This window comes from Micromys minutus (genome assembly GCF_963924665.1).
Source record: "Micromys minutus genome assembly, chromosome: 1".
Lineage (NCBI taxonomy): Eukaryota > Metazoa > Chordata > Mammalia > Rodentia > Muridae > Micromys > Micromys minutus.
In genome coordinates this window covers 255,285,289-255,307,930 of record NC_137969.1, presented here as the reverse complement: position 1 = coordinate 255,307,930, position 22,642 = coordinate 255,285,289, and the positions used below count along the sequence as shown (strand labels likewise).

At 37.6% G+C, this 22,642-nt stretch overlaps 2 gene segments (V, D, J or C); both read left to right on the top strand.

The window, feature by feature from the left end:
• The first annotated feature begins 4,825 nt into the window (after positions 1-4,825).
• LOC308418211 (Ig heavy chain V region MC101-like) lies at positions 4,826-5,179 on the top strand. The segment is given in 1 exon: positions 4,826-5,179.
• Positions 5,180-21,564: 16,385 nt separating this feature from the next.
• LOC308418202 (Ig heavy chain V region MC101-like) lies at positions 21,565-22,140 on the top strand. The segment is given in 2 exons: positions 21,565-21,610; positions 21,695-22,140.
• The last annotated feature ends 502 nt before the right edge of the window (positions 22,141-22,642 follow it).

The window sequence follows — 22,642 nt, the reverse complement described above, 5'->3', positions numbered from 1 at the left end:
ATAATCTGGCTTCTAAGTGATAGTGAACATAATGTAAAATAAAAAGACTAACACATGGGAGTTGAGCAATAAAAACAACAGAAAGTAAAAAAAGCACAAGAGAGGCACTAGTTCACACATTCAGGAAAACCATACATCATTAAACTGGAAGCCATAATTTCTGCAGAAGCCATGGTGTAGATCATGTAGGCACTGGGCATGGTTCTTCAGTCTCTGTAAGTTCTACAAGAATCTGTCATGGAGAGAGAGAAAGAGGGAGAGAGACAGAGAGAGAGAGAGAGAGAGAGAGAGAGAGGGAGGGAGGGAGGGAGGGAGGGAGGGAGGGAGGGAGGGAGGGAGAGAGGGAGGGAGGGGGAGGGAGGGAGGGGGAGGGAGGGAGGGAGGGAGAGAGAGAGACAGATACAGAGACAGAGACAGAGAGAGACAGGGACAAAGTAAAAGAATGTTAAGCACTGCACAAGCATTTTCATGACGTAAGTTACTAGTTATATGATGTTTATACTTATGAGTTAATTAGAATAAAAAAGTTTTCTTGTTTCTCAAGGAGAAAACATGCATTAAAATTTATAGAAAGCTTTCTGCGACAGCTAGACAATAGGCAGAGAGTAAGACTTAAGAACAATAAGCCTAAAAATATTCCAACTTCTCTCTCTCTCTCTCTCTCTCTCTCTCTCTCTCTCTCTCTCTCTCTCTCTCTGTGTGTGTGTGTGTGTGTGTGTGTGTGTGTGTGTGTGTCTGTCTGTCTGTCTCACTGTCTCACTCTCTGTCTATCTCTCTCTGTTTGTGGGTGTGTGTGTGTGTGTGTGTGTGTGTGTACATGTGATTTTGTGTATTTCTCTACTTGGTTTGGTTTAATTTTTCTTCCTGTTTCTACCTTCTTGATATTAATCATCAGAACATTGATCCTTTATCTTTTTCTTTCTTCAGGCTGTTACAGTGACTCCCGAGTGCTGGGTGTCTAAGGAAGAGAAATTGAGGTTACTGGTCTTATCTTAGGATTGAATAAACCAAGTTCTTTCACCAAAACATTATTTATATAGGATAATGTGATGTTATAAAGGAAAGAGGGTTAGACATAAAGTGTTGTTGCAGAGTGCTATTCTACCATGTGCAAGGTCTTACATTCATGAACCAAATCCATTGTAAAACAAAATGAAATTACATAAATTTTGCACAAAATATATAATAGACTTAGATGCAGCAATTACATGGCTGGATGTGGAATGTGAGTCTGTAGACTTAAAAGCACAGATAGAAAGTAGTGGAGAGGGAACAAGTGTAGAGTGAGTCACAAGATTTCAAATGTGAGTTCCATAACAAACAGCTCAGCCAATGTCTGTGCATCCATGACGTTGTTCTAAATAATTACAAAGTGTGAGTTCAGTGCAGGAAACTGTCAATGTTTTCATGAATGCCAATGCTAAGTGTCCATAATGGGTTCACATCTGTGTTTGTACATCCCTGTGGAGGATCACCCAGATTCTTGGATTTGTGACTAGGATCAAATACTCATTGTAGGAGTCACACCTGAGCTATCTCAGCACTGGGTTCTATCACTGCACATAGTACACATTAATGATAATACTATTGTAATCTATAACACAAAAGCATATATATGTATATATATATTATATAATTATTTTTAAAAGTTAAATTGCATTGGCAATTATAGATTTTTTAGTTCACTAATTGTCAAGAAGAATGAATGCTATAAGTCCAAACACTTAAATGTCCATAAAATACTGTAAGTTGTATAATTGTGTATGTGTGGAAAAAAAGGATCTGGGAATAAATGACGAAAAAGAATAATAATCAGAATACATTGTATAAAATGTTTAAATTATTTAATTTATTCATATTTTATTTTATTTTATTTCATAATTATTTTTTTAAGAAATCATCTGCATGTGATGGTAAAGAATAGTGAAGCACATCTTTAATTCAGTCACTATGGAGGCAGAATAATCAATCTTTGATTGTTAAATTATAGCTTAGTCTATATAGTGAGTCCAGCCCAACAACAGTGACTGACAAAAGAATGGATTTTAGAGAGTCACCCACTATACCTATGATTATATATTTTTGTCTGTGAATGTGATGCTATGTGCCTCTGAGTGTGTGTGTGTGTGTCTGTGTGTGTGTGTGTGTGTGTGTGTGTGTGCATGTCTGTGATTTTGTGGGAATATGTATGTGTATCTGTAAATCTATGTGTATCAATTTGGTTGCAGTTATGCATACTCTGGTGTCTCATACACCCATGATTTCATCAGAATAATTTCAACCATAATAGCTTGTTACTTGTTAATATAATGAAGAATATGACCAAAAGCAACATGGGAGGGAAAGAGTTTCAGCCATCAAAACTCTTACAGAATATCACAAAGGAAAATCATGACATAAGGTCAACACAAGAACATATCAGGAGAAATTAAATAATAAACCATGAAAGAATGCATCTAAACAGCTGTCTTTCCATGGTGGCTCTGCATGACGTTCTTTTCTTTCTGTCTTTTTATTTCTTGGTTGTTTGTTTGCTGCATGGCTATCTCATACTACACAGGAAGAAAGGCCCATGGATGGCATCAGTCACATCTTCCTAGGACATCACATATTGTCATTATTATAAATTAGCCCCCACATATTTCCCTGCAGACCAATCTAATGGTGTCATGGTTTCCAAGTGTTGTTGTTCCCTGATGTCCACAGTTTGTGTGATGTTAATAAAATCCTAACCACCACACAAATGGACAGGCTGATATTGTCAAAGCAACATGACCAATTAAGTGAGTGTCCATGTGTGCACTACATATAAGTAAGAAAATGACTGAAGACAAACAGTAATAGAGATGGCTTCAAAAAATTGAATAGAATTATAAGTAATGTGTGGATTTGTCATGAATCTTGCTAATGACATTTTCCTAGTAACTTTTTTTCTAGAGAGATTTATGGAAAAGCAACATGATGTGACAGAATAGGGAAATGAATTGTCTCTAAAGTACGCAAAAACAAAAACATGTGAATAAGTTGATTTACACCACATTACTCAATATAGTACAGAAATGTGCATTTATCTTTGTGATACTAATTTCCAACTTTTGTAAACACAATGAAAATATCAGACAAACACAATAAGAGACCTACAAAGAATAATTTCTGAAAAATAACTTTCTAATCCTAAGAGTATCATGAACAACAGGAACTAAACAGTAATACCATTAATGAGCATTGAATTTGCACAGGAAGGCTTTTTCTTTATTGTTCTGACCTGTCTCTACCAAAGTTACTCACAATACAGAGATTATACACAAAGAAAAATAAGAAAGACAAAATGTGAGGACTCCAAGGTTATGTAATAGATCCACATTATTCTAGTACCTTGCAAACATTCAATATAGCTCTTTACTTTTCTCTTCCTTTGTTGTTCCATTACCAAGGTATGAGGAGAAGCGCTATAAGCTCTCATGTGCATGACAGCCCCCATCCTCGACTTTATTTCATCACTCAGTGATCTCCAACTTACTCTTTTACTTCAAATAACGTAACAGTCACCCTGGTGTCATACTACTGATTTTATGAATTGTTATGAAGAGTTGACCTTCCCTTCACTCTCCAATATATAATAGCATTCAGAAAAAAATTTATGTGCTACAAACTGAAAAAAGAGACAAAAAGAATGATACAAAATTATCTTGATACAGAAAGGCTGACATAAATCAAGGCATGCAAAGAGTATTTCTCAATTACACTGTCCCTTAATAGGAAGATTAAGTATCTCAGCCTAACATAGGACACACATGAGTTTCTTGGATCTACTCTCAAATAAACCTTTGAAATCAAATAGACTATATATTTGTGAACTGCTAGCTTAAAAGTTATTTTTTGAGAACTGATGAGACCATGGTTATTCTACAAAAATGTTTTTATTTTTTATAACATTTCTCATGCATAAAAGTAGTTGGGATACAATCTAATGATGATTTGCTAAGCAATAATTATACAGGATTTTGTTCACATAATTGAATAATTATCATTTCTATATTTTTATATACTAAAGCAAATAAAAATAATATGTACTTATTCTAATGATATCTATGTTTTTCAGTTTATGTGTAGATAACTTGAAAATGAATTGCAATACAATTCTATTTAGTATCTCTGGCTTTGCATCTTTATTCACAAACCATCTGATTAAGGAGGTACAAATAAACTGGTTCCAAAAGAAATAATGAAAAATAAATATCTTAAAAGAAAAAGAAAGAAAGAATGAATGAAGGAAGGAAGGAAAGAAGGAAAGAAGAGAAAAGAAAAGAATTTCTGATTGAAAAATTCCCAATTCAATCCTGCATACTCTAGTGCAATTTACAGTGATATGCAATTGCATTAAAGATGAGGTACCCTATTCTACTTGTATTGCATGAATGAGGATTCATCCATTATAAACCTCTCTATCTCCATTCCAAGACCTTCACAATATGATTACAACTTTCTTCTATTAATTTAGAATTGAAAAGCCAGAAATTACTAGGGAGAAGTTCTTGAGCTTTCAGCTCCATTTTTTCTAGGCACAAAGATTCTCAAGCACATAAAAATAAACTGAAAATTCTGATCTGTGCTTCCTTTTATCATACCAGGATCCTCCCCCAATGCAAAGCAGCCCAGACGCGCAGACTGAAAACTCAGGCCAAGCTGAGAAACCTCATCTCCTTCTCACTAGAGCCTCCATCAGAACATGGCTGTCCTGGTGCTGCTCCTCTGCCTGGTGAACTTTCCAATCTGTAAGTATTTCAGACTTTGAGGAGAGGGATGCAGGCATGTAATCTATAGGATGAATGACGAATATGACTTGTCCCCAGGTGTCCTTTCCCAGGTGCAGCTGAAGGAGTCAGGACCTGGCCTTGTGCAGCCTTCACAGACCCTGTCCATCACCTGCACTGTCTCGGGGTTCTCATTAACCAGCAATGGTGTACACTGGGTTCGCCAGCTCCCGGGAAAAGGACTGGAGTGGATGGGAGTAATATGGAGTGGTGGAAGCACAGATTATAATTCAGCTCTCAAATCCCGGATCAGCATCAGCAGGGACACCTCCAAGAGCCAAGTTTTCTTGAAAATGAACAGTATGAAATCTGAAGACACAGCCATGTACTACTGTGGCAGAAACACAGTGGGAGAAGTCCAGTGAGAATCTGCACAAAAACCTCCCTACAGGAATGTACATAACCAGCAGGGGGCGCTGAGGACCAACAAGTTTTTTACAGGATCACTGCAGTAGCTAGGAATTTCTGGCCTAGGCTGTGTGAGCATGTGTTTCAATATTAAAGATGTGGACTCTTCTTCCAGCCATGGGAATTCTCTAGCGCCTTCTCTTCAGTGTTATATTCTATTAAACTTCTTGATGTAAGTAGCAGTCATTATGTAGGTGAAGGCAGGCACAAGATACACATAGCCTGCCATTGCACAGAAAGGAAGAGTAGGTGGAAACAAAGGTTTAGAAATGAGGGAGAAGCCAGAAAGAGGGAGAATGGAGAGAAGATGAAAAGTGAAGATGACCCCATCCATGTGACAGCAATTAGCCAAAGGTAGATATGAATATTTTATAAGGGATGGATTTATACAGAATAATTTTTCTTGTCTAGATTATATATACCATTTGGCTAGGAGTTTATCTTGTAGACATTTTGTTGAGTGTAAAACTTACTGAGTAAATCTTAGATACAGTCATAAATAAGTTATAAGTTTCTAAAAATGTGAATTTATCAGGCTGGTTGGAGTATGGGCAGAATTCATGCCATCAAAAAGGCAGCCGGGAGAGAAACTAACCAGAAGGCAGCCACAGCTGAGATAAATATATGTAACCTGAAGGGGGTTCAACTGTAGTAGTCAGGGCCTGACCTGCTGCCGTCCTCACGGAGCCTGTCTCTCCCATGAACTGTCTCTGGCTTCTCATTAACCATCTGTGGTATAACCTGGGTCCTGGATCCTCTAGGAAAGTCTGCAGTGGATCCAGCAGTGTGAAGTGCTGAAAGAACAGCATATAATTCAGATCTCAGATCCTGAATCTGCATCAGCCGGGACACATCCAAGAGTGAACTCTTCTTAAAACTGAACAAACATCAAACTGAGGACACAGCCACCTACCACTGTGCCAGAGAAACACTGAGTGAATTTCAGTTTGAGCCTAAACAAATACCTCCACTCTATGGAAAGTGTTATGTCAAACAATATGGCAAATGCTTAAGAGGATAAGCAGTGCCTGTTTCTTCTGCATTCATTGGATGTCAGTGGAGGAATGGATACAGAAATTGTGGTACATTTACACAGTGGAGTACTATTCTGCTGTTAGAAACAATGACTTTATGAAATTTCTGGGCAACGGATGGAACAAGAGACTATCATCCTAATTGAGTTAACCTGGTCACAAAAGATCACACATGGTATGTACTTACTGATAAGAAGATGCTAGTTCTGAATACCCAAGAAACTATTCACAGACTTTATGAAGCTCAAAAAGAAAGAAGGCCAAAATGTGGTTGCCTCCGTCCTTAAAATAGAGAACAAAACACTCACCAAAGTAAATACAAAGTCAAGTAGAAGAGCAGGGATTGAAGAAAAGATTATTTAGAGGCTGTCTCACCTTGGGATTTGGCCAATAAACCCAAGCACTATTGCTGATGCTAAGATGTATTAATTGGCAGAAGCCACATATGGATGCCTCCTCAGAGGCTTTTCTAGAGTATTACAGATATAGCTGATCATGCTTTCAACTAGCCATCAGACTGAAATGGGGACCCCAATAAAGGTGCTAAAGAAAGGAATGAAGGAGCTGAAATGGGTTGCAACCTCATGGGAAGAACAACATTACCAACCAACCAAACCCTCCACAACTCTCATGAACTAAAGCACCAAACATAGAGCACACATTGAGAGATCTATGGCTCCAGTTCATATGTAGCAAAAGATAGCAGTGTGTGGCATCAATGAGAGAAGAGACCTTTGGTCCAGTGAGGGCACATTTTCCCAATGTGGGGGAATTCCAAGACACTGAGGTAGAGAGGGTGATCAAGTGCAAATTTCTGGAGACAAGTGAAGACTGAGGGAAAATGGCAGTGGGTGGTAGGCAGGGATAACATTTCAAATGTAAATTCAGGGAGTATCTAATAAAAATTAAAATATGTAATAAAAATGAATAAAAGAGGTGAAAAAAGAAATATTACATCCAACACTAAGGAAATTCAAGGAATCATAAGGTCTTACTTCAAAACCCTCTACTCCACAAAGCTTGAAAATCTAAAGGAAGTGAATGATTTCATAGACAGATACCATTTATCAAAGTTAAACGAAGAGTAAGTAAGATATTTGTACAGCCTAAAAATCCCCAAGGAAACAGAAGCAGTGATTGAAAAACCTCCCAATCGAGACAAGACAAGGAGTAAAAGGTTCGATTGCAGAATTCAACAAGCCCTTCAAAGAAGAGCTAATACCAATATCCCTCAAATCTTAAACAAAATAGAAATGAAGAAACGCTGCAAAACTCATCCTATGAGATAGCAGCCACCCTGATGCCTATACCACTCAAGGACCAAATCTTATGAAAACTGATGCAAAAACACTCAATAAAACATTCAAAAACCATATCCAGGAGCATCAGAAATATCATCCATTATGATTGAATAGTTTCATCTTAGCGATGAACGGATGGTTTAATATTTTTAAAAAATCAATCAATATAATTCACCATAAAAAAAACTTAAGAAAATCACATGATCACTTCATTATATTCTAAAAATACCATTGACAAAAATGAACACCACATCATGTTAAGAGTCTCAGAGCACATAGAAGGGGAAACAAAATAGTCATGCAAGGTAGAGCAAAGGAGGGTCCTGGATGGAACAGAAAATGAGTCTCAGATTAGGAGGAAAGGATCAGGTGCAGGAAGAGAAAGGATAGAGGCCCAGAGGGCCATGAGAATGATGGAAAATCTACCAGTTTGTGAGGGTGGAGTGAATCTCTATGAAATACCTACAGCCTAGGATGGGGAAGGTTTTCAGGAGTCAATGTGGGTGACTTTTGCTGAGACACACAACACTGGGCACATAAAACCAAGGAGACTCCCTCCTGTGGCCATGAAGGACCTATAGCTGAAAATATGGACACCAATCTACTCACAAAACCTTCAACCTAAAATTTTGCTTGTCTAAAAATTGCAGAGAAAATATTGAGACAACTAGAGGACATAAAGTGGATTAAAGTTAGAAAGGAAGAGGTCAAAGTATCACAATTTGTGGATAATACATTATTGTACATAAAGGACCCTAAAAATTACCAGAAATCTACAGCTGATAAACAACCTCAGTGGACTGACTGAAAACCAAATTATTTCAAGAAAATCAGTGTCCGTCCTCCATACAAAAGATAAACCAGCTAAGAAATTAGGAAAGCAATGCCATTTATTCTAGATTATCCTGAATCTGTTTGTATTTTAATGTTAATTTCACTTCCCTAAGAAGGGCTGCCTAGTCATGTAACTCCAACTGAACCTTCCCAATTTTATTAGTAAAATAAAGAAAAGCTAGTAACTGGGTATGGTGAAGTAGGTGGAGAAAAGGGAGGTCTAAGAGGTCAGAGGACAAGAGGTTACAGGACGGAGGATGAAGGTCATTATGGCAACATGGAGTTTCCCAAGGACCAGCTAGACCCAGGTGATATTAATTAGTGTCAGATTGCTAGGAACATTAAGGATTTTATAGGTCTAGCATATAAAATGGGCAGTTCGTATCTTTGTCTATTTGATGTAATCTTGTTGTATAGAGTGTTTGGGAATTGACAATTGAATGAATAAACATGTATGAAAAGCTATCGGGCTGTAGAGTTGTGTTTGTGTGATATTTTGGGGTACAGAAATACCCCAGGACAGAGGCGGAAAATATGTGATATTAAACCGCCAAGGAAAGGGCAGACAAGTTGAGCCATGGTGGCTCGGACCAGGCTCTAGAGGTGTGCCTGACTCTGTATCAGAGTCAGGCCTGAGGAGTGAGACCTCAGGACCAGTAAAAAGATAAACCACATCCATGTTTTTTTTTAATATTTACTGCAACAAATTATATAAATTATCTTGGAAAAACTCTATCCAACCAAGTCAAATAGCTGTATAATAAAAATTTCAAGTGTCTGAAACTAGAATTTGAAGAAAAACTCAGAATATGTAAAGATCTCCTATGCACATGGATCAAAATTAACATAGAAAAATTACCATCTTACCAAAAGCAATCTATAGATTCAATGCAAATATTGTCAAATCCCAACACAATTGTTTTTACAAATATAGGAAGAGCAGTTATCAACTTCATACTGTAAAGGTAATATGTCAAGATAACTAAAACAAACCTGAACAATGAAATAACTTAGGGGGAATTAACCATCCTGGGGCTCATGCTGCACTACAGAACACACTGTTAAAAACTCCATTGTATTGATATAGAAACAGATGGTTTCATCAATAAAATCAAATTGAAGACTCTGAAATAAACCCACACAACTATGAACAATTGATTTTTGACAAAGAAGCCAAAAACAATACATTGAAAAATTGAAAGCATTTTTTAGCAAGTGGTGTTGGTCTAACTGGATGTCTGGCTGTTGAAGAATGCATATAGATATATATCTTTCATCGTGTAGAAGGATTTATTGATTTTTTTTTCAGTTTCTATTGATATACCTCCCTTTTCCTTCCTGATTTTGTTAATGGGTGTATTTTTTCTATCTCCTCTGATTAGTCTTGATGAGAGTTTATTGAACTAGTTGATTTTTTCATAGGACTAGTTCTTGGTATTGTTGATCCTTTGTATGGTTCTCTCTTTTTATCTGGTTGATTTCAGTACTGGGTTTGACTCTTTCCTGCCATGTATTTCTTGTGGGTGTATTTGCTTCTTTTTGTTCTAGAGCTTTCAGAAGTGCTGTTTAGATGCTAGAGTATTCTCTCTCCAGTTTCTTTATGGAGGCACTCAGGGCTATGAGTTTTCCTCTTTTCATAGCTTTTATTGGGTTTCACTAGCTTGGGTATATTACGCCTTCACTTTTTAAAAATTCTAAACAGTCTTTAATTTATTTCTTTATTTCTTCCCCAACCAAGTTATCATTCAGTAGAGAGTTGTTCAACTTCCATATATATAAGGATTTTCTATACAAAAACAACAAGTCATTTCTAATTTAAATCCAAAGAACTCAATCTACTCATAAATGTTTTTTTATTAAATCATATTATCCAGTTGAGGGTAAAATGGGTGCACAAATATCAGGATGTTAATTACCAGCCGCCTGTGAACAAAGGAGATATATCAGGGAGTGCTGCCAATGTGCTTGCCTTTGACCATAAAAAACAATTTCTGAGTTCAACCATTAAGATTGTTTTTGTCAGAACTTAAAATTGTTCCCTAAGATTCATCATTGTGCTAACCATTGGAACACATTTCTTGAGTTCTAAAGCAGTTTATTGTTCCTAGTAAATTTCTCTTAAAGTCTACAAAGTGAATTCCAGGCAGATATAGTTGCCAGGCAGCTAGGACTACATAGAGAAACCCTGTACTGAAAATAAAAATTCCAAAACAAAAAACGTCAATAAGTAAATGCATATCCAAATTTGAATAGGTGACCTTACACTAAATCTATCACAATTCACACAGTATTGCTGTCTCACTAATGTTAAGACCTGCCTTCATTACTGACATATAGAAGATTTAGATTATGCACAAGAAAACAAGAAACCTAAAATGTAAGAACTCAAATCACAGTTATAAACCAACAGTCTTTGAGACCTGACTGTGAAGTTTTTATGTGGGCCTTTATTTCTTCCTTAGGGTTTATATTACCAAGGCATTGCAAAATGCGTTTTCTATGTTAGTCAACACTTCAAGGCACAGGTTCCCCATATTCATGCTTGCCTTCCCCTACCCTTCTTGCAATAATATAGACTACTCCAGTTTATTTTGTTCTACATTTTAAAAAAAAATCTCAAGACTGGCAGAATGTTACTGCTTATTCTTAAGTGTTATGAACAGTGGACATCCTATCCCTCAACAATGAAATACTCATATTTAGGAATTTTGGGTTTTATACGTCATAAGCTAAGGGGAGAGGAAGAGAAATCTACACTGAGAAAAATAGAGTGATAGAATTCAAGAGTTACACAAGCTAGTCCATAAGTACCATGGACCTAAGTGGCAATCAGAATAGTGGGAGCCTAGTGAGAGGAGATCCAAATCAGATTCTTGGGTCTTCTTTTAAATAAATATGTGAGAGCAAATGGACTAAATGTCTGGTATGTGGGTTCATTTATTCAAAATATCCCCATGTTTTTCTCCCTAGTACTGCACATTGTGAATCCTCCAAATTTCTGTTTACCTGTACTTTTAACTCCAGAGAGTATCAAAATATGTTTCTTATTTTTCTCTTCAGGTGCACTAAAAAGCACAAGGCAAATTTTCTTTATCAGGAGGGAAACCTGGAACCTCCCCCAGTGCAAAGCAACCCTCAGGCTCAGGACAACGAGGGAACACTGGACCACGAATGGCAACAACCACATTTGCCAGGGACATCATATATTGCTGTTATTTAAAAGAATACCTCTGGAAATTTGCCTGTAGACCAATCTGATAGAGGCCTTTTTTTAAAAAAAAAATCAAGGTTTCTTGTTTGCTGATGGCCATACTCTTTTTTATGTTGATAAAATCCTACCCATCACACAAATGGACAGGCTGGTATTGTCATAGCAACATGACCCATAAAGTAAATATCCAAGTGTGCACTACATCTAAGTAAACAAATAACTGAAGAAAGATATTAATAAGGATCCACCTCAGAAATTTAAGACAATTATAAATAATGTGAAGATTTATCATGAACTCGGGCTTTGTGCTACGTATTTTTCCTAGTACCTTTTTTTCTAGGGAGATTTGTGAAAAAGCAGCATTATAAGACAGAATATAAACAGAGATTATCTAAAGTAACCAAGGACAAAACATTTGGATAATAGGGCATATACTATGTTCCCCAATATAGTATAGAAACGTCCATTTATTTATGTGATACTTCTTTCCGGTGTTTGTAAGTACAATAAAAATATCAGACAAACTCAAGATGAAACAAAATGAGAATGACGTGTGAAAAGTATCCTCCTAACCCTTAGAGTATCAGGAGAAGAACACAGCATTAAGACTGTTAATGACCATTAAATTTACACAGCATGGATTTTCCCTAATGTTGTGACCATTTGGCACCACAGCTACCCACAATACCAAGATTATGCACTAAGAAATAAGAAAAAAAATGTGGGGACTCCAATGTCAAGTAATAGATCCACATTCTCAGAGTTTTATCAAACAGATTGCCACAGCTCTTTATTTCTCTTAACTGGTATTTCCATTACCAATGTATGAGCAGAAGCTCTACAGTCTATGACAATCAACTCCTCAAGGTACAAGGTTCCTTCCTCTTGTTCATGCCTGACCTCTGATTTAATTTGTTTCATCAATCAGTCATCTCTGGCTTACTTTTTATTTCAGTTAACATAACTACCCACCTGGTGTCATGCTACTGATTTCTATGAACTTTTATGAACGGTTGTTTTTCCATTCACTCTCCAATGTGTAGTCAAATTTAGAAAAGTTTTTTATGTGCTGCAGGCTGTAACAAGAGATAAATAAATATAAAAGTACAATGATACAGAGAGACTGACATAATTCAAGAGGTACAAAGACTATTCACAACTATAGTGTCCCTAAATAGGAAGGTTAATTCACTAAGCCTAGTGACAGAGCCTGTTTGTGCACTGCTTCCTTAAAACTTATTTCTTGAGAAGCAATGAGACTAAAGTGACTCCACAGAAAGTTCTTTTGAAAAAAGTCGGTCCCTTATATATAAAAAGGGGTCAATGTATACATGGAAAACAGTTTCATAACTACTGGCTAAGTAATAATTGTACAGGTTTTATGCACACAATTGAATAATTATCAATTCTTTTTTATATAAAAACATGCAAATATTAGGAGCTTATCCTACTAATATCTATGGTCGTCAATTTATGTATCTATAACTTGAAAATCAATTGCAATACAAGACTATTTAGTATCTGTATTTTTGCATCTGTATTTTCAAGACAATTGATTAAGAAGGTAACAGTACTGATGTTTTGAAGGGAATAATGAAAGGAAAGAATCCAAGAGACAGAATTTCTGATAATAAAGTTTCCTAATTACATTCTACATCCACTAGCACAATTTAAGGTGATATACAATTTCATTGAAAATAAGGTATTCTGTTCTACTTGCACTGTATGAACAAGGATTCACATACTGTAAACTTCCCTACCTCCCTTGCTTTTATTGCTCTCAAGGTCTACACAGTGTAACTAATACTTTCTTTATTTGGAATTGGAAATCCAGAAATTGCCAGGGAAAAGTTCTTGAGCTTACAGCTCCATTTTCTCTAAGCACAAAGGTAATCTCATATACATGGAAAGAAACTAAAAATTCTGCCCTGAACTTCTTTTTATAATCTCACGTACCTCCTCCAATGCAAAGCACACCTCAGACTCAAGATGAAAGCCCAGGCCTAGCTGAAAAACCTCATCTCCTTCTCACAAGAGCCTCCATCAGAGCATGGATGTCACCTGGTGACATTTCCAAGCTGTTTCAGAATTTCAGGAGAGAGAATCAAGAATGACATCTATACAATGTATGACTAATGGCAATGTTGCTTGTCCCCAGATGTCTTGTACCAGGTACAGCTGAAGGAGTCAGGACCTGGCCTGGTGCAGCCCTCACAGACCCTGTCTCTCATCTGCACTGTCTCTGGGTTCTCATTAACCAGCCATAATGTACACTGGCTTCGCCAGGCCCCAGGAAAGGGTGTAGAATAGATGGGAGTAATATGGGCTAGTGGAAGCAAAAAACATAATTCAGCTTTCAATTCCAGACTGAGCATCAGCAGGGACACCTCCAGGGGCTAAGTTTTCTTAAAAATGAACAGTCTGCAAACTGAAGACACAGCCATGTACTATTGTGACAGAGACACTGTGAGGGAAGTTAGTGTGAACTTCCTCAAAACCTCCCTACAGGTATGCAAACTACCAGCAGTGGGCACTGAAGATCAAAAGTTTATTCCAGGATCACTGCAGAATCTAGGAATTTCTGGCCTATGCTGTTTGAGCATGTGTTTTAATGTTAAAAATGTAAAATCTTTTCCTGCCATTGAAATTTTCTAGAATTAGATATTCAGTGTCATGTTCTATTTAAGTCCTTGATACTTCACACAATAAAACAATTATAGAGTGTTTCTATAATCTAATACTGTAAATTAAGAAAAAAATCAACTGGATATTTGTGTAGAACAGTCAGTGGAACACTGTGTGATCTAGAAAAGCCAATGAGATTTGGTCATGTATTGTTTCTCTCATGGCTGCAGTTTTAGCAACATTTCTACTGTTTACCTTCTATATTGCCTTTTCCATGATCAGACACATGGCTGTAGGCAGTGAGAGAAAGCCTACCAAGGTTGAGCTAAGGCTAAGAGCTGGGGATAGTAGGAGCTTTGCCTGCTAATGGTACCAGACTCACTTTTCTGCAGCCTCCCACAGAACACCCACAGAGAGATTTGTGTCCATTATTCACTCAGGGGCAACACCTCCAAGCCTTTCCACATGTAGATGAGGCATCACAAATATCTTGGACCAAGTCAATAGGAAGTACCCCCTGTCAGACTACAACCTGTGAGACTTTGCTTCTCTGGTCCCACACAAGACTTCTTTTATAGTCCAGCCTCTGTTTCAATCACTAGGTCTGGTTGGAATGCATGAATTCAGGCTTGGAAGCTTGGGAAAAAATCCCAGTGGAGCTCTGGGATTAGAGATTAAATCAGAATTCTGGCCTGAGCCCTTAATAACAATGCTCAGCAGGGTGCTAAAATTAAAGTCTGACCTCCAAGAGTCCCTGGTGCAGGATGCTGGGACTCTTGGAAGCTATACTGAAACCAAGAATCTCTGGTAAAGGGGTGATTTTAACATGTGTCCTTTAATTTCATGCACAGTTTCTCTTTAATTGCAGTTTTTAAGACAGTTCAGGGGCTGACAACCTGGAGTCTACTTCATATCCTCCTGTGGAGGCATCACTTGGGACATGGCCAATGCCTTGTTGGGCTGACATTTTACTCCTTATGGAAGTGTAAATTGTCTGAATTCTCACTGTCAACCAACACTTAATTAAAGAATCAGGTCTCGATCAAGACCCAGAACCCTCCTACACATAGCCAAAACCCCAAAGAAGCCTTGCAAGTGCTGTCATACCTGATCCCACAGTAAGTCCTAAGCCTGCCACATACTCTCCTGGCTATCTGGAGAGGGAATACCTGGTGATATCCTGAGCAAATATGGTGGTGAACTATGTGATCTGGTCCTTTCCGGCCCAGCTAGAGGGCCAGGTGACTGCAATCAAGACTTGGGACCCGCCCAGAGATGGCTGAGACCCCAGAACAGCCTTGAAAGTGCTCTTCTGCCTGAGCCCACAGGGAGCTTGCCACACACCCTTCAGGCTGTCCAGGGGAATTCCCAGAAGGAATTTTCTTCCTGAGCCCATGGGCCATCAGATGCACACAAGGGACAGGCTCCAGTCAGAGACAAGATCATCTATAATCACAGACAACAAGATGGCAAGAGGAAAGTGAATGAACAATAGCATTGGAAACCAAGACTACTTGGTAACATCAGAACCCAGTTTTGCTACCACAGCAATAGTGGATTTCCAAACACACCAGAAAAAAACAAGACTTAGACTTGAAATTATACTTCATGACTGGGATGGAGAACTTGGAAAAGCACATTAAATAACTACCTTAAACTATTCCAGGAGAAATCACTCAAAGAACTACAGGAAAACACAACCAAGCAAATAAATGAATTGAAAACAAAAATAGAAACAATAAAAAATGCAAAAAAAAGATAACCCTGGAGATGGAAAAAAAGAAAAAAAAAGAAAGAAATTAGGAGTCAGAGATACAAGCAGCATCAACAAACTACTAGAGATGGGATAGTGTCACGCGCCCACGCTTCCCGCCGCTAGGAACAGGCGCGCAACAAAACAAACTTTTCTGCGGATAACCTTTATTGAACAGCACTTTGAGCAGGGGGCTTCTTGGGCAGGAAACTTTTCTCTCAGCCTGGGACCCCCTACCGGGTTCTACTGTCTAGCCGACCTCTCACCCGCAGTTCCCCAGGAGCGTTCTCTCTGTCCAATCTCTCTCCACGTGGGATCTCTCGCAACCTCTCCTATCGGGCTTCTCTCCACGTGGTATCTCTCCGCCATCCCTCCACGTGGTCTCTCTCTCCCCGTCTTCCTCCTCTCCTCACGTGGGGGAGAAAATGCACTGCTATATATGCCTCAGAGACTTGTGTTGCTACCTGATTGGTGCATTATCCTGTAGCTCAATCACGTGCCCCGGGGGTGGGCTGTGACTATGTGGTTGCCAAGCAACACGAGGGGAAAGGTTTTTGTAGGCTGAACAATGGGCGGGAAGCTGGCGCCATGTATTGGCGCCAACAGCTTGGCGCCAAGGGCTTCCTACAGGACAGGATCTCAGGGGCTGAAATCTATTTTTTTTTCCATATTAGAATAGCTATTCCATCTTGTTTCCTGGGCCCATTTGCTTGGAAGTATTTTCCAGGCCTTTTACTCTGAGGCAGTGCCTGTCTTTGTCTCTGACATGAATTTGCTCTATGCAAAAAAATGCTGGATCCTGTTTACATATCTAGTCTGATAGTCTATGTCTTTTTATTGGGGAATTGAGTCCATTGATGTTAAGAGAAATTATGGAATAGTGATTTTTGTTTCCTGTAATTTTTGTTGTTAGAGGTAGACTTTTGTTTGTGTGCTTTTCTTCTTTTGGTTTCCTTGCGTGATTATTATTTTTTTTTTTTTTTTTTTGCTTTTCCTTAGATGTAGTTTTCTTACTTGTGTTATAAAAGAAATCCTACTAAAGTTCAAAGCATGTATTATACCAAACACAAAAATAGTGGGAGACTTAAATACCCCACTCACATCAAAAGGTACATCATGGAGACAGAAACTGAACAGAGACACAGAAAATCTAGCAAATGTTATGAGGCAACTGGAATTAACAGACATCTACAAGACATTTCATCCAAGAACAAAATAATATACTGTCTTCTCAGCACCACAGAGTACCTTCTCTAAAATTGACCATATAGTCAATCAAGAAAGAGGACTCAACAAATACAAGATAGAAATACTCCCATGCATGCTATCAAAACAACATGGATTAAGGCTTTTCTTTAATAACAACAAAAACAACAAAAAGCCCACATATACATGAAAGCTGAACAATGCTCTGCTCAATGAAAACATGTTCAAGGAAGGAATAAAGAAAGGCAAAAAGTAATTTTTTAGAATTTAACAAAAATGACACCATTACATATCCAAACATATGGGATGAAATGAAAGCAGTACTGAGAGGAAAACTCATAGTTCTGAGTACCTCCAAAAAGAAACTGGAGAGACCATACACTAGCAGCTTGACAGCACAGCTGTAAGCTCAAGAACAAAAAGAAGTAGATACACCCAAGAGTAGTAGATGGCAAGAAATAATTAAACTCAGACCAGAAATCAAACAATTAGAAACAAAGAGAATTACATAATGAATCAACAAAACCAAGAGCTGTGATTTTTGAGGAAATCAACAAGACTGATAAACTTGTTAGCCAGACTAACTAAAGGGCAAAAAGAGAGTATCCAAATTAACAAAATCAGAAAGTGGAGATATAACAACAGAAATTCAAGAAATTCAAGAAATCATCAGATCCTACTACAAAAGCCTATACTCAACAAAACTGTAAATCTGGAGGAAATGGATAAATTTCTAGACAAATATCAGATCCCAAATTTAACTGGGGATCATATAAACCATCTACACAGTACCATGACACCTAAAGAAATAAAAGTAGTATCAAATCCTCCCAACCAAAAAAAATTCCAGAACCAGATGGGTTTAGTGGAGAATTCTATCAGAATTTTATAGAAGACATAATACCTATACTCTCCAAACTATTCCACAAAATAGAAACAGAAGAAACACTACCCAAACCCTTCTTAGAAGCCCTAATTAAGTTCATAACTAAACCACACAATGAAACTACACAGAAAGAGAACTTCAGACAAACTTCTCATATGAACATTGATGCAAAAATACTCAATAAAATTCTTGCAAACCAAATCCAAGAACACACCAAGGAAATCATTTACCATGATCAAGTAGGCTTTATCGCAGGGATGCAGGATGGGTCAACATATGAAAAACTTTCAACGTAATCCACTATATAAACAAACTCAAAGGGGAAAAAAAAATTTTAAAAATTAAAATACATGATTCTCTCACTGTGGGGAGCCGAATGCGGATGCCATTACAAGATGGCGCTGGCTCCCTCACGGTTTGAGGTAAACAACTCCATACATAGTAATGCTCTTGTCAGCTAAGGCGCTGCACCCTGCTCATGCGCAGTACATAACCTATCTCCGGCCAATCCCGAGGTCTCTGGTGTCAGCAGACTGGTGACAACCAATCTTGGCAAGCCGTATGCTCTTCTCCCTATATAAGCGGACAGCTAGGGTAGTTCGGGCCCCCTCGCTTCCTGCTCTCCCCTTCAACCAAGAGGCTCCCACAATAAAGCGTGATCGGAGAAGAATCCTCTGGTGGTGGTCGTCTTTCCTCGCTGGTCGAGGAGTGCGCCACATCTCACTAGATGTCGAAAATGCATTAGAAAAAAATCAACACCACTTCATGTTAAAAGTCTTGGAAAGATCATGAATCTAAGCCCATATCTTAAACAGTAAAAGCAATATACTGCAAGCCAAAATCAAACTAAATGGAGAGAATTTTAAAACAATCCCATTAAAATCAGGGACTAGACAAGGCTACCCACTCTCCCCCTACCTATTAAATATAGTACTGGAAGTCCTGGCCAAAGCAATTGGAAAACTAAAAAAAAAAAAAAAAAAAAAAAAAAAAAAATCAATAGGATCCACACTGGAAAGGAAGAAGTCAAAATATCACTATTTGCAGATTATATGATAGTATACTTAAGTGCCCACAAAAAAATCCACCATTGAACTTTTGTAATTAATAAACAGCATCAGCAATGTGGCTCATTATAAAATTAAGTAAAACAACTCAACCCCCTCCCCATTCTTTTGGGGATCTATAAGTTCTGTGAATTGTTTCTTGAGTATTCAGAGATTTCTGGGGCTAGTACCTGCTTATCAGTAAGTTCACATAATGTGTGTTCCTTTTTGACTGGGTCACCTCAGTCAGAATGATAGTCTCTAGTTCCTTCCATTTGCCTATGAATATCATGTCGTTGGTTCTAATAGCTTAGTAGTACTCCATTGTGTAAATGTACCACAATTTTTGTATCCATTTCTCTGTTGACAGACATCTGTGTTCCTTCCAGCTCCTAAATATTATAAATTATTGGAAAATACCTACTTCTTCATTCTTGATGCTCATAGGTTCTTTATACACTCTTTTTCTCTGGTTGTTGCAGTCACACATACAGTGTGTCTCATGAGAAAAATTTTGGTTGAGTAGTGTTTATATTAGACTTAAATAAACCAAATTTTGACATTAAAGCATTATTTTTATAGGATAATGTCATGGCTTAAAGAAAGGAGGTCTTGGCATATAGCTCTGTATAACAGTGCTTGCCTACCATATACAAAGTGTTAAATTCAAATTCAAAATTCATTAAAAAACAAAATTGTAAGAAATTTTCACAGAAAATATTATTTATCATATTTTGACTTAAATAAGTCAATCTCATGGATTGAGAGGAAACATCAGTCCCTAGGTAATGAAGAAGAGATATAAAGTGTTTGAATGGAACCTGGCTCCAATGGGATAGCAAGAGTTCAGGCCTTAAACTAAACCATCCCACCCAGCTTCCCAGCTAAGTGCTAAAGGTCAACACTGATACTCATTCCTGGAGCAGGTGCTGAACACCTGAGCAATCTCTTGAGCCTTTCATTTTAATACTATATCTTGTACATATTAATAAAAATATTATTATCTAAAACACAAATATATACATTTTATAAAGATTTTCAAGGTGAACATGAGCTGACTATTAAGACATTTAGACCTCTCATTGTCAATATGAACAAACGCAATGATACCAATTCCTTAATGTCCCTAAAACACTATAGGTTATGGAAATGAGAAATGTAGAGGAGAGGAAGAATCTTGGAGGAATGAAGAATATAAAACATAATGATCAGAATATATTGTATGAAAGATATGACTTAATTTATTTTCAATTTATTTTATATTCATAATTAATTTTAAAGCACCTACACATAATGGTCAGAAATAATGGTGCAGCTTTAATTCAGTGACTAAGGAGAAAGAGACGGGACAATCAGTCTTTCATAATTAATATTATGCTGACAAAATTCTTAGCCACCGCACAAATGGACAGGCTGATATTGTCATAGCAACATGAACAATAAAAAAGTATCCATGTGTGCACAACATCTAAGTAAACAAATGAAGAAAGAGATTAATAAAGATGCGCCTCAGAAATTTAAGACAATTGTAAGTAATGTGTAGATTTATCATGAACTCAGGCTTTTTGCTAATGACTCTCTACTAGTAACTTTATTCTAGAGAGATTTTTGGAAAAGCAGCATTATGGGACAGAATAGGAACACAGATTATCTTTGAAGTAATCAAAGACAAAAAACACTCGGATAACTGGAATTATACTATGTTCCCCAATATTGTATAGAAAAATCCCTTTATATCTGTGATGTTCTTTTCCAGTGTATGTAACCACAATGAAAATATCAAACAAACCTAAGATGAGACAAACTGAGATTAATGTCTGAAATGTAATTTCCTAACACTTGGAGTATCAGAACAAGAGAAATGCAGCAATAATACTGTTAATGACATTATTTGCACAAGATGGCTTTTTTTCCCTAATGTTGTGACCAGATGACACCACAGCAACCCAAGTACAAAGATTATGCACTTAGAAATAAGAAAATATTGTGGGAACTTCAATGTGAAGTAATAGATCCACATTCCCAGAGCCCTAACAAACAGATGGTTACAGCTCTTTACTTTTCTTCCCTAGTGTTTCCATTACCAAGTCATGAGGAGAAGCTCTACAGTCTGTTACTCTCTGTGACAATCAACACCTCAAGGCACACGGTTCCTCATGTTCATGACTTTTTGCTTCCAAGGCCTACACAGTATGACTAATACTTACTTTTCTTTATTTGGAATGGAAAATACAGACATTACTAGGAAAATTATCTGAGTGTTTAGCTCCAATTTCTCTAAATACAAAGGTAATCTCACATACAAGGAAAGAACCTAAAATTTCTGTACTACACTTCCTTTTATCATCTCAGGAACCTCTCCCTATGCAAAGCACCCCTCAGGCTCAGGATGAAAGCCCAGGCCTAGCTGTGAATCCTCATCTTCTGACAAGAGCATCTATCAGACATGGCTGTGCTGGTGCTGATCTTCTGTCTGGTTACATTTCCAAGCTGTAAGAATTTCAGTGTTTCAGGAGAGGGACTCTGAAACGACAGCTAGGAAACAAATGTCTAATGGTTATGTTGCTTGTCCCCAGGTGTCCTGTCCCAGGAGGTGAAGTTGAAGGCGTCAGGACCTGGCCTGGTGCAGAACTCACAGAGCCTGTCCCTTACTTGCACCATCTCTGGGTTCTCAATAAGCAGCTACCATGTACATTGGCTCCGCCAGTTCCCAGAAAATGTTGTAGACTGGATGGGAGTAATATGGACTTCTGGAAACACACGTTATAATTCAGCTCTTAATTCCAGACTGAGCTTCAGCAGGGACACCTCCAAGAGCCAAATTTTCTTGAAAATGAACCATCTGCTAACTGAAGACACAGCCATGTACTATTGTGCCCGAGACACTGTGAGGGAAGTCCAGTGCAAACTTGCACAGAAACCTCCCTACACTGACGCTCATAACCAGCAGGGGCCGATGAGGACTAAAAGTTCATTCCAGGATCACTGCAGAATCAAGCAAGTTCTGGCCTATGCTTTGTGAGCATCTGTTTTAATGTTGAAGTCGTAAACTCTTCTTCCAGCCATTGAAATTTTCTAGAACCTGCTATTCAGTGTCTCGTTTTATTTAACTCCTTGATACTTCACACAATAGAATTACAGAGTAGTTCTATAATGTAACAGTGTAAACTAAGAAGAAAATTAGAATAGATATTTATGAAGAAAACTCAGTGGAACATTGTGTGGGCTAGGACAACCAGTGAGATTTGATAAAGTATGGTTTCTCTCATGACTGCAGTTTTAGTAACATGTCTATGTTTACCTAAATTATGTTTGAAGACAGTTGCATTCATATTCTCTAATATTTAAATGCATGTTCACAATATAATGATGACACAATTAGCATAGAGTGCTAGCTCTTAGTATGTTCTTTCCATACATAAAGAACATGATGCATTGTTATTAAATGTGGGCAGCATCTGCCATATATTATTAACATAATGCTTTCCATCTAACTGACTAGACTTCTCATTCTATCCTGTCTA